Consider the following 12,406-nt stretch of genomic DNA (forward strand, 5'->3'; position numbering starts at 1 on the left):
CAATTTCTTCTGAATTAAAGGTTTATCATATAAAAGAAAAAATATATATAAAAACAGCTGCATATATTAGAAAAGGCCTGGAAAAACCCGTACACAGTGCGCTTCTGTCTTGGGTTAAACACCCGGTAGACTAAAAAACAAAGCAAGTAGTGTTTAGCAAAGAGAAGATAGCAAAGGACATTCTGACTAGAGAGCCGGCAGCCCACTCATACAGGTCAAAGAGTTAGACATCCACAGCTGGAGAATTCCAAGCGAAAGAGCAGAGAAAAGAACAAGATCCACTGGTAATGAAGCCATTATTAGAGGAGGGGGGATTGCGTCACCCACTAGACAAATGGCCCTGCATTCTGCCACAAACACAGCACTATTAATCCCTGTCATGCTTTCTCAGGAGTGTTTTGCAAGCACTCCCTCCAGATTTTCACATGTTAACTATAGTGGATCTAACGCAACACTTGAAGACTATGGTGACATCAGAAGGAGGTGGGGGTTGTATGCTTTAATGTAGGGACAACAAGTTCTCTCTTAGGTTTGGTTTTGTTTTTTTTTGGGGGGAGGGGATTGCCAAAAAATGTTCATACTGAAGGTATCATTTCACTAGGATTATCCTTATACCACAATGTTTATACAGGTAGGCTAGGTCATGTCATGCCTTCCAACAGTCCCATATCAGTGGTGCAGTCCTGGATCTTGGGTGCTGTACCGCCATCATGGGTGGAGGGAGGTACAAATACAATGATGGAGTTGGGTACAATGCTCCACTATTCTGCCTGGGAGAAGACAGAGGCAATATAGTGACATAACTACATTACGCCTGTTGCTCCCATGTCACTGCCAGCAGAGACTGGAATAGATTGTAGGGAAACAAAGAGATGAGTATTTGTAGTTTAAAAAAAAATAAAAAATTGTAAATTTAATGTAGGGTTACAAGAAGGGAGCATTATAGTGCGGGGGCTGTAATTAGGAGCATTATAGTGTAAGACTGTAATAATGAAGCATTATAGCATGGTGACCACAATGAGGAAGCATTATACTATGTGGGATCCAAGATGAGGGAGCCTTATATTGTGTGGGGGTGGCAATGAAGAAGCATTTTATTGTGTAGGGGACACATTGAGAGAGCATTATACTGTATAAGGTTATGTAATACATTTGATTGAGAAAATTACATTTGAGATCCACAAAAGCCTTACGGGTTTCCTGGCCCAACATTACTCCTACTGTCGGCTCCAACACACAATTTACTTTGTTGTTTGGGACACTTCTTTTGTTCTATGTATTTTGATGAAAGGTTTAGAACTTTTCCATCCTATTTATTCGCTTCCTAGTAAGTGATTTACTCCATAACGTAATGACATGTGTAAGTGATAACGTACTGTAGTTCTGTCTACTTACATACTATACAGTTCTGGAGTTTTTGATGCCTCATAAACTCATACAATGGGGTCAAGGGAAGTACAGAAGGTTAGTTACAAAGGGCAAAACTAAACAAATGAAATGTCAGAGAATGGTAATATCCACTTGTTAGTTTATACATACATTTCCAGGAAGAATAAAAGAAGAGAAGCAAAACACAGAGTTGTTATTCTGTCTAAAATTGAGAGAAAAGACCTGGGGAAAAGTCTTTGGGGCCGTGGGTAACCGCTTTTTAACAGATGGGCTCTCCGTCTTTTGGGTCCCCATGCAGCTGAATGCTAATAACAGAGAGCCGAACGCTAGTGTGAACCTGGAGCTTCATAGATTGTAAGCTCTTGTGATCAGGGCTCTCATGCCTTTTGTGCACAGTGACTTATTACTCAGTAATGTTCATTTTCTCTGTACTTGAACCCTTCGGAATATGTTGGTGCTATATAAATAAAATGCATAGAAAGCGGCCAGAGACTCCAACCTGATAACAGTGACATCGGACCAGTATTGGTTTTGTACCGCTCTAGTGGGTTCTGTATACTGTGCAATGTATGTGTATATAATATGTATATCATTATTCCAAGTTTAGCTGTGTGGATGGTAATATTGCAGCTGACAGATCTAAGCACTTGTCAGCACCGATCTGTATGTGCAGACAGTAGTCAAACATAAAGCCATGACTCAGCAATCGTGTGTAAATACATAAAGCTCCGCTCATGCAACTCCTATAGTTCAATATTACACTGAGCAGAAACAAACATATAGAATAGACTAGATACACATTTCTAGTATTATGTGTTGCAAAAATCAAAATGAAATACTATTACCCTTATATAACACACATGATCCAACTGGTGGATTGCATCTAGAAGAGAATATGGTAGAGTATATTGTATCTAGAAGAGAATATTGTAGAGTATATTGTATCTAGAAGAGAATCGCTCTGTACATATAGAAAATGTAGAATCATGTATGGAGCACGTACAGTACTGTGCGCAGGTATATAAAAATGCTACACAGTAAGAATGCTTTAAAAAACAGAAATGTTAATAAGATTATTTTGGTCAATTAACAAAATGAAGTGAAGGAAGAAAAGAGAAATCTAAATACAATCACTGTTCAGTGTGACCTTTACCCTTTAAAGGAAGAGTCCTGAAAGTGATCGTATGGCCCCTACCCCATCTTAACATCATCCAGTCTGTCTGGGATGACATGAAGAAACAGAAGGAATGGAGAAAACATACATCCACAGAAGATCGGTGCTCAGCTCTCCAAGATGGCGGGAACAACCAACCTGCTGAGATCCTTCAAAAACTGTCTGCAAGTACCGAAAAGAATTGATGGAAGGAAAGGGCAAAGGTCACACAAAGTATAAATGGGATTTTGATTTCTCTTTCGTTCATCCGCTACAGTTTGTTAATTCACAAAAACAAACTATTAACACTTCTATTTTCATAGAATTCTTATGTTGCAGTATTTTTTTGTACACCTGCCTATAATTTTTGCACAATACTTTGCAGTGCATGATGACTCTTCTACAATAGAGTTCTACCTCCTGCCGCTCCACCCTGTGGACCATGGATAGCTATGACACATTCACACCATGCTGTTGCATTTCACATGACTAACCCCTCACATCCAGCAATCTTACAAGTCTTCAATAATATTGTCAGATAGCAGAATCTGTGAGACATCCAATCTGCTACCAGTCAACAGGAATATAGCAGAGTAAACATATCTATATACTGCTCATTTATATACACGTCTAGATGGCCAACATTTCAATTGCTGAGAATTGAATGCGGACAGGGCTCAGGGTCGTGGAGTCAGTGTATGGGCCAGCTGAAAGGAAAAATGACCAATTACACAATTACTGTGCAGTATAATTAATTTGACGTATAGCTTGTTGCATATTTACTAAAGGAATATCGTCACTAGCTTTTTTCATGAATTAGAAGAACTTCACTTCTGTCTGGCCAAAGCTGTCAGAGTCTGAGGTGGTCTGTGAAACAATAAATGACTCGCGCTAGGTTCACACTAACATTTGGGATTTCCGTTCTGAGGACCAGAAAAACAGTATCTGCTTAAAGAGACTTAAAGGGGTCTGCTAGGTTTCTTCCTTGAATCGGCAGAGAGAAAGTCCTGCTTGCCGTTTGGTTCTGTGCTGATATCTCCCCACTGTCAGAAGAGCGGCCTTACAGCTCAGTGACATCGCTGGACTTTGAGGAATCCCCCCTGACTGTACTCCTACATAGCCTTGTACAGTCGAGCGTTCACACTACCGTCGGTGTCCGACAGGTAGTGTCCGCTCAAAATCTGTCACGGACATTAGGAGCGGACACTAGCTGTGTCCATGACACCTGTCATTCATTTCAATGGGCATCGGGTACGTTCTTTTGCACTCCGTGCCCGTCCTTCCCTGTCCGCAAGTGAAGATGTCCGACTTCTCAAGCGGACAGAAGAACCCTGCATCTGTTGTTTTCTCCCGGATATCAAAGGATGAAAAAGTCAGACTTGCATCCAGAAATTCAGACGGACTCTGCGCCAGACATACTCTGACACAGCGAAGAGCAGCGAGAACCATGTTCACATGTGTCTACCCTGAGTTTAGTCATTAAAATGCTCAAAAGGGTTTCAGGACTAAAATATTAATGGTCTATCCCTTAGGATTGGTCATTAATATTAAAGCCAGCTGATCAATATTAAAGAACCGCTCTTCCAAGTAGCAGTGACAGCGCCAATTCTGTCTCACAGGTCATGTGATGTCACTGACACTGCCGCTTTATCAAACAGCTAAATACAGGGGTGCCAAGGGCCTCTCCCACCAATCTGATATTAGAAAAATAGGTCATCAATATTTTAGGCTGCACTTTTAGTTGAAGATTTTGTGGATTTTTTTTGTGGCATCAAAAGGAAAGGGAAATAGAAATGAAGTTCTAAGGCGTAGTTCACATTTGCATTCAGGATTCTGTTCAGGGAGTCCGCTTGGGGACCCCCCTGAATGGAATGACGAACACATTAAAAAGCAGTTAGATAAAAAACCACACAGACCCCATAGACTACAATGGGGTCTGTGTGTTTTCCGCGCAGTGTCCGCACGTGTCATGCACCACAATCCATTACCACCCATTGCACGCACTCTCCTTTCGAACTTCTCCAGTGAGCCATCCATTAAGTAGGATGTAGAATGCCGCTATTCCTGGATTCGCGGCCCTTCTGACACTACGCTGTGACCCCTATAGTTCTGCATTTTGGTTTTTTTTGCTGAAAATTTATAAAGAAATAGACAACTGGGCATTACCATTGCCCCTTTTTAATAGATAGTCTGCCCACTCCATCTGACACACCACCAATTACTCATACACTGCCAGGAGGAATAACAGAGGAATAGCGCAAAACAGAATTCTAATACAAGACGTTCCAGTGTTGGCACTTCATTGGGAATACAAATATTTTATGACGAGAAGTTCTACACAGTCATTCGAATGCTTGGGCGTACGGCTTAGGGGTAAACCATAGACCCTCCATGATGTTATGCCATAATACAATACAATGACATGGTATGCCCTGACCGAACAACGTCTCCAGTATATAAGTATCCATCTGTTCCATGTCATTATTATTCCTTTTAATATAACTTACATCTTCAGCGTCCGCCTAAAAGCAAGTCTAACCCCAACCCAATGACTCACAAGCCCTGCATTAGAGGTGTGGTACAATGTGCAAGCATTTAACACAAACCTTATTACATGCTGAACATTTCTGACTTTAGGGGCTGGTGGTTATTGAAAAATATTCTCATATCTTTGTTAAAATATATATCCTGTAAAGTTAAAAGGTAACTTGCCATACAGCCATGTCTGATGCTCGGAGTGACAGCTATACAGCCCCCGCACAACTGTCTGAACCGTAGCATTCAGGATAACCAAGTGGTACAAAATAAAGGAATATGAAGGGTAAAAATAAATTCCGCATCTTTAGGTAACCGGGTTATAAAACATGTCGATCGGCATTCGTTTTGCACCGGCCTCTTTACATAGTCGGATGCAGAGGGAACTATCGCTAAGGTGATCGTTTCCCCAGCACGTTTCCATTGGAGCCCTCACTAGACAGTGTGTTTTGCTGCCGTCAGATGAGAATTTTCTGGCATGTTGAATTCAGTCAATCACCCAATGAAGAAGTAAACATTAGGCCAATTGTGAGGATCATGTGCCTAAGCAAGTATTCGCTCCTGACAACTTACTGTTAAATTGGCCCAAACTAATAGGGCATTTCCAAGTACTGTCCTACAATAAACGTCTGATCCGAGGTCGAACCCCCACCAACTCAAGAATGGCGGTGCTTCTACTCTTTGGGCTAGTTCACACGGGGGCAAAGGGGCGGATTTTGACAGCGGATTTCGCTTCAAAATCCGCCCCTTTACAATGGTGGTCTATGCAGACCGTCAGGCTTCTTTTATCCGCTAGCGGCGGGCTGCTGATAGGGGAGAAAGGAAGCGACCTGCCCTATCTTCAGGCGGGAGCCGCGCGGGATGAGCCGCGCGGCTTCCGCCCGCGGCAGCACCCTCCTATGTCGGCTCATTCATTTGAGCCGACAGCGGAGGGGAAAAACCCGCCGGGCAGTTCACGTGTGAACTAGCCCTTAGCCTAGCGCTGAGTGGGTACAAAATCATGTTAAATGATGAAAGGGTATGCAACCGCAAACCCAAATCTAAAAGCTATATCCATCAATATATCCATTAAGAAAGCCCCATGGACATGGATTTTCAGGGGATACCATTTATGCTAGTTGTAAGTCTGTAACTGTAAGGTATACTTGCCTGGGAGGCTCCTGCAAAAACGGGGGACCACTAGAGTCCTGGAAGAACGGGCAATTTTCCCAGGCCTGACAGAACACTCCTGGGGGGGCCCCCACGGAGCTGAATAGCTCTGGGGGACTCATGGTAGTATGGTTCCAGCATAAAGGGTTAAGGCTGTTTCATTAAAATCTTTTATTTCTCCTCAGGGAAGTGAAATTACAGTTGGGCAGGTAGAATAGCAAGGGTTAATTTTCCCGCCTAAATTTGAATTCACCTCAAGTAGGAAAGTAGGGCAAAGGTGAACTCCGATCAGCTGTCGAGACCTTCTAGAAGCTTTGAAATGGGCGTGGCTATGGATCAGCTGATTCTGGTCTCGTCAGCTGATTGGAGTTTGACAGTTTGTTGGCGGGAATTTTAAATATAAATACCTGCTATATCAGCTGTTCTGGTCATTCGTGAAGAAGATCTTCAATCAAGCCCCCGCCCTCCCTCCCAAGGATTAAGTGTTAAAAGATGAATGTCATGGTGTTTGTTGAAGGCAGTTAGTCGATCAGCTTTTGCTGATTGGACTTTGTTTTATTGTTTTTATTGAAAAGTTGAATTGATGGATTTGGTTATTTTAAAATTATTTATTAATTATTTAAATTATTTATTTATTGAATTATTTATTGTTAATGGTTAACCTTAAATAAACACCGTGGCCAAATAACATCCACTAATGAAATTTTGGTTGTCTTGTGTTTTTATTTCATTAATTAGAAATATTTAGATATGTACTGGGATTTGGTTATAATTTATAATTATGCATATTGGGACCTATGCTGCCATGCATCTGCCTGGTCCTGGAAATATTATATGTGACATGGGAACTTTATATGCCAGTCATGTTTCGAAAAACTGGCGTGGTCAGCACACTTTGCGTCCACATTATGTAAAAGGGATGTGACGTGCAAAAAATGGGGCATGTTGGGCCTTATTCCACCCAACGGACATGGCCACAGGAGAATTTAGAGCGTTGGTTCTACTGGGGACCAACATACAGAAGCTGGCAAGTATGCTGTAAGGGGTGCAGAAATGGTGTCACATCGGGGCCCATGTGATACAAGTAAATTGTGAATACTGATTGGAGGCAGGGGTGTATCAGGAAGTTCCTGGTCCTGAATGCAAAATCTGTAGCAGGTCAACTATCATGTATACATGTATCCTTTATAGTACTGGTCTTCTCATACTGGAAAAATACACCTCATAGGCACCCTAAGACTCCAGGGCTCCATTGCACACCTTCTGCACTCTCCCAAGTTACGCCCCAGTCGGAGGGCCTTCTTACAGATCGAGACTCCGTTTCTAGAAGCTTAAAACCAAAAATTACAGCTTCTCTAAGTTTGCGTAATAGCGGTATTTCATTCATTTCACTATTATTAATTGAAGAGATCCTATAACATTTCTCTGAGCCAACCATTGTGGTTTTCAAGAATTCATATAAGAAGCCAGAAAGTGCATAAGAAGGTCCTGGGAAATTGTAATCGACTTCTTATACAGAGCCATAAATAAGCTAGCAAGTTCAGCCAGTGAAACACACCTTAACCCAGAAAGAAAAGTTCTTGGTGGTCCTCAGATCATAACACACCCAGAAACATGTGCTTTATTCAGTATATTAATGAGTATAATGCAGCATTTAATAATGGGAAAGGTCTCTTAATGGATTCCCAGGGAAACACATGTATGCTATGTCCATCACAAATGGTGGTCTGGCAACATGGACCCTGAACAGTCTGGAAAACTAGAGCGACCTATCTTCCATTTCTGGCAAAGTTCATCCACTCCCCACTAAAAGGAATAGAAATTATATAAAGCTCTGAGTAAGAAGTTTTCTGTCTCTTGTATTTCTATTAATGGAGCCGTAACAAGTGCAGCCACCTCTACAGCAAGACCTTGGATTGAAACGCCATAAAGCAGTTTTACCGAAAATCACCCATCATAAGGGGTTTTCAGGGCTTTGACTCTGATGGTCTATTTTTAGCACAATCCATCAATATCAGGCTGATGGACATCCAACTACCCCATCAATAAAATGACTTATGACTTCTATGGATAGTTCATCAAAATCACAGTCCCAGAAAACCCCTTTAGGCTGAGGCCCCATGTTGCAGAAACGCAGCTTTTTGTTGTTGCATATTTTGTTTCATTTTTTGAGCCAAAGGCAAGAGTGGAGGAGTATAATTATTTTTTTTTTTTATAGATTTTCCATTCCTTTTGTAGCCATTTTTGGCTTTGGCCCAAAAAAACACAAAACCTGTATTTCCGAACGTGGGAGCTCAGAGAACGTTTCATCACCTACATCAACCACAGTTCTTTGCATACTTTACCAGGCACTGCATCGGTGACTCTGGCAAAGTTGGAATTTTTTCTCTTTCCCTTCATGTTCATGAGCAATCAGTTAGTTGAGGCACCCGATATGCTAATTAAGCTATTTACTGTCAGGTGGGTGTTCCTGGGCTGAGCAGACAGTTTATAACAACCCATCTAACAATAGGGAGCCTAATGAGCATATTGAATGCTAAAACTAACAGCACCGATTGCTCAGAAATGGTGGGAACAACAGAAAAAATCCAAATACCCAAGAATCAAAGCAGCCCTTTCTGCCAATAACACAGCAGGAAATCCCAGCACAACCTAAAGCCCTGATCAGCAGCGAGATTACATCAAGCAAAATGTGTTGCCTGTATAGAATAGTTTTACATTTGTGTTGCTTGCGGGGGGGGGAAAAATTTGCTATTTTTTTTTATATTGAATTCTACTACCTTGCCCTTATACTTTGCTATGAAGAACCTGTAAGATGAATGCAGCGTTTTCTACTTCCATATTAACTTTGAAAGGTCAGCCTAGAAAACCAATATTTAACAACCCGCATGTAGAAATTAATTTGCATAAATCTTTCTGCAAAATGTGACAGGGAATGATTTATTCATGGAGATTCAGCGTGCAAGATCCCTCACCACGAGCAGAGAATCCATCGCTCACACTTTCTAGAGTAGAACAATTCCTGCCACATAGACTTTGGCCAAACACTTATTTCATCGCCTCTTCATATCACAGCGATTCCCACTGGAAGAGACAATTACTGTGTTTGCGGAGGGTTAGTCATCCAGGCAACGCCCTCTTGGCCTCGAGAACTGGACTTTTTGCATGTCAACAAGAACATATTTATATACAGTGCCATATGATCGATAGCCACACTTAACTTTATTACACCAGGAAAGTCGTCCCATCTCAAGGTGTACATGACACTCAGATGCAGACATCTTAAAGGTACAGGATACCTAAGAACATGGGAAACATACATGTTGTCTCTATCTTCTATATCAGGGGTAGGGAACATACGGCTCTCCAGCTGTTGCAAAACTACAACTCCCAGCATGCATACTTGCTCTGCTGTTCTTGGAACTCCCATGGAAGTGAATGGAGCATGATGGGAGTTGTAGTTTCACAACAGCTGGAGAGCTGAAGGTTCCCTACCCCTGTTCTATATCTAAAAGCCTGTTTACATGGACTGCTCACTAATAAGGGATCTCCAAGCTAGAACACCTTTGGATTTGTTACAGCCTGTTAACCCTTTAGTTATAAAGAGGACCTTTGAAGTAGGTGGTAACACTACATATCGTACACCCCCAAGAAACCACAGTGTTACTGTCCACTTGACTAATATACCCTCATTTACATTCAGTGCTAAAAAGGCATATACCTATGAAATGGCTGAACAGATTTGGAAAATGATCAGGGTGACAGCGCCTATCACATCGTCTGGTGACAAGTCCTTTTTAAGACTAAGGCACCATGTAGCAGGCTGCAGCAAAAACCACGTTTTTTCCTGTAGCGCTTTTGACTTTCTAGTTCCATCATACCTATAGGGAAACCACCAATGTTTCCCTAGGTATGATTGACACGCTGCAATTTCCAACGCAACGGTTTGGGAAATCACAGTGTGTCTGCTCCACATAGTTTTCTGCAATGTGTGGATGGGATTCACTAAAGGGGTTTTCCAGACCTAAATGCATCAGATCTGTGGGGGTCTGACACCAGCACCCTGCAAAGATCCGCAGTTCCAGCTGCCTCCAGGCGTTGGAATCTCCAGTACCGGATGGGGAGCTGATGTAGTTTGCTCCAATTCAAGCAGATCCTCATCCACTGTATAGTGTGTCACCAGGGTAGTGCAGCTCCACTCCTATTACTTGAATATGGATCGGTGAACAATAACAAAAATGCATTTGGAGCTGGAAAACCCCTTTAACAGTTGTTAAGCCTTTTATATTTTCCCTGTGTTAGGGAACCCCTCTATTTATAAGAGAAGAGAGGTGCTAACAAAAAGAAGATTCAGCCAGACGATGTACTATGTAGACCAGCCAAACAACTTCTGCAGGATACGGCATGATTTGATACAGGTTTCTTATCAAATCTAATTTTATATTCTCTGTTATTGAATTCTTAGTTGATAGTAGAGGGTGGGGGTGGGAGTCCTCCGTACATGTAACCCATTGATTTGAATTGGCACTGTATAACGTTACCCAATAGATTACACCTGAATGTGGGAGGACCCATTGAAATACACGACTTCAGACTACAGGTCTTATTCTGTTCCCATGTTACCTGCTATATAAAAGTCTATTAAAAAATCTAGTGCTATAAACCCATTATTTAGATTTGTGGTCATCACAAATGTTGACTTGCAGGTCATCCATGGTCCCCTTTAGTAAGGGCAAGTGCCTTGTAGGATTGTACAGATCACACACCACTAAGGCCAACTCTAAATATACAAACCCTAGAATATTCAAGATGGCTCAACTCCAAGCTACATAGAGTCCTTGCAATGCTGAGCCTTACAGATAAGTAATCCAACATAATTTACTCAAAAAACCACAACCCTGCAGCTGCAACATGAGTAACGCCAATACAGTCTGTAAGTGGATGACGCTCAAACCTTCTGTCCTTGACAATGTGAATACATTCTAAGAAGGATCATACAATAAATGAAGGGATATCTTTCTGCAAGAAAACCAAGTGGATATGAATTGGTGAATTATTTGATAGAAATCCAGCGCACCAAGTCATGCTAACACAATATAGAGTAGCGATCCTTCACAAGAGCGGAGAACGTGGTTGGCGACATGATACTATTTTATTTACATTCCTGAGAGCGGGCAGGATTTGCATGTGTTTGGCACCCGTCAACTAGGTCCATTCACAGTATGCAGGGAAGCTAACTTGTGTGCCGGCCAAAATCCAGGATATTAAAAATCCCTTTCCTAATAACTACATCATTAAAATGGCATTTCAGAGCCCCGGGCGCCAAGCACTGCTTCTAATTCATCATATTCCTAATTACATTCATGGTGCATACCGGGCATTGTCTCATCTGCGGCTTACATCAGCATGTTAATGTGACACGTCAGTGAGTGACGATCCTCCGGGATATTATACCATTCTGGATATCTGACAATGGGTGGGTTCTGTTATATAAACAACATTACATCAACTTAAAATCATAGAAAAAATTATTCATTTCTTGTATTTTTTAGCCCACTAGCAAAAATCTGGCTGTAGACACACTGTGCGCAGTAATAGTTGACAACTCTCCAGTTGCCTTTTTTCTTCCATTTAAAGGGTTTTTTCTGAACCAGATCAATTTTTCATACTGATGACCTATGGACAAGGAGTGTGTGTAGCTCCTATTCAGGTAACAGGAGGGGCGCAGCAGCCTTCCACTCCACTATTATGTGGATAGGTCATCAGGGCCCCTTCACACGGCGTAAGCGCTCCGCTCATGTAGATACGTATACATGTGTCCAAGCGCGGCGCTTCAAAACAGAGCCCATTGATTTCAATGGGAAGCGCGCGTATATAGGCATATACGCGCACTTCCCATTGAAATCAATGGGCTCTGTTTTGAAGCGCCACGCTCGGACACGTGTCTAAATGAGCGACGCGCTTAGGCCGTGTGAAGGGGCCCTTAGTTTTGAAAACCAATCTGGAACATTATATATATATATATATATATATATATATATATATATATATATATATATATGCCTTGTAATCTCATGGAAGTCATCCATAATAAGGGAATTTTTCCTGCAGCCCCACCATTCCTGAGTACTAGTAGTTTTGGTGCCAGATATGCTAACTAGGCTCTCTAATGTCAACAGG

The 12,406-nt window shown here is 41.8% G+C and overlaps 1 protein-coding gene across 4 annotated transcripts in view; it reads right to left on the minus strand.

Annotated features, from left to right (window-relative positions):
- The window catches only part of SPECC1 (sperm antigen with calponin homology and coiled-coil domains 1), a 260,851-nt gene that overhangs the window by 123,561 nt on the left and 124,884 nt on the right, over positions 1 to 12,406 (minus strand). The window lies entirely within an intron of this gene.

The sequence above is a fragment of the Leptodactylus fuscus genome, chromosome 2, assembly GCF_031893055.1.
Source record: "Leptodactylus fuscus isolate aLepFus1 chromosome 2, aLepFus1.hap2, whole genome shotgun sequence".
In the NCBI taxonomy this organism is placed as follows: Eukaryota; Metazoa; Chordata; class Amphibia; order Anura; family Leptodactylidae; genus Leptodactylus; species Leptodactylus fuscus.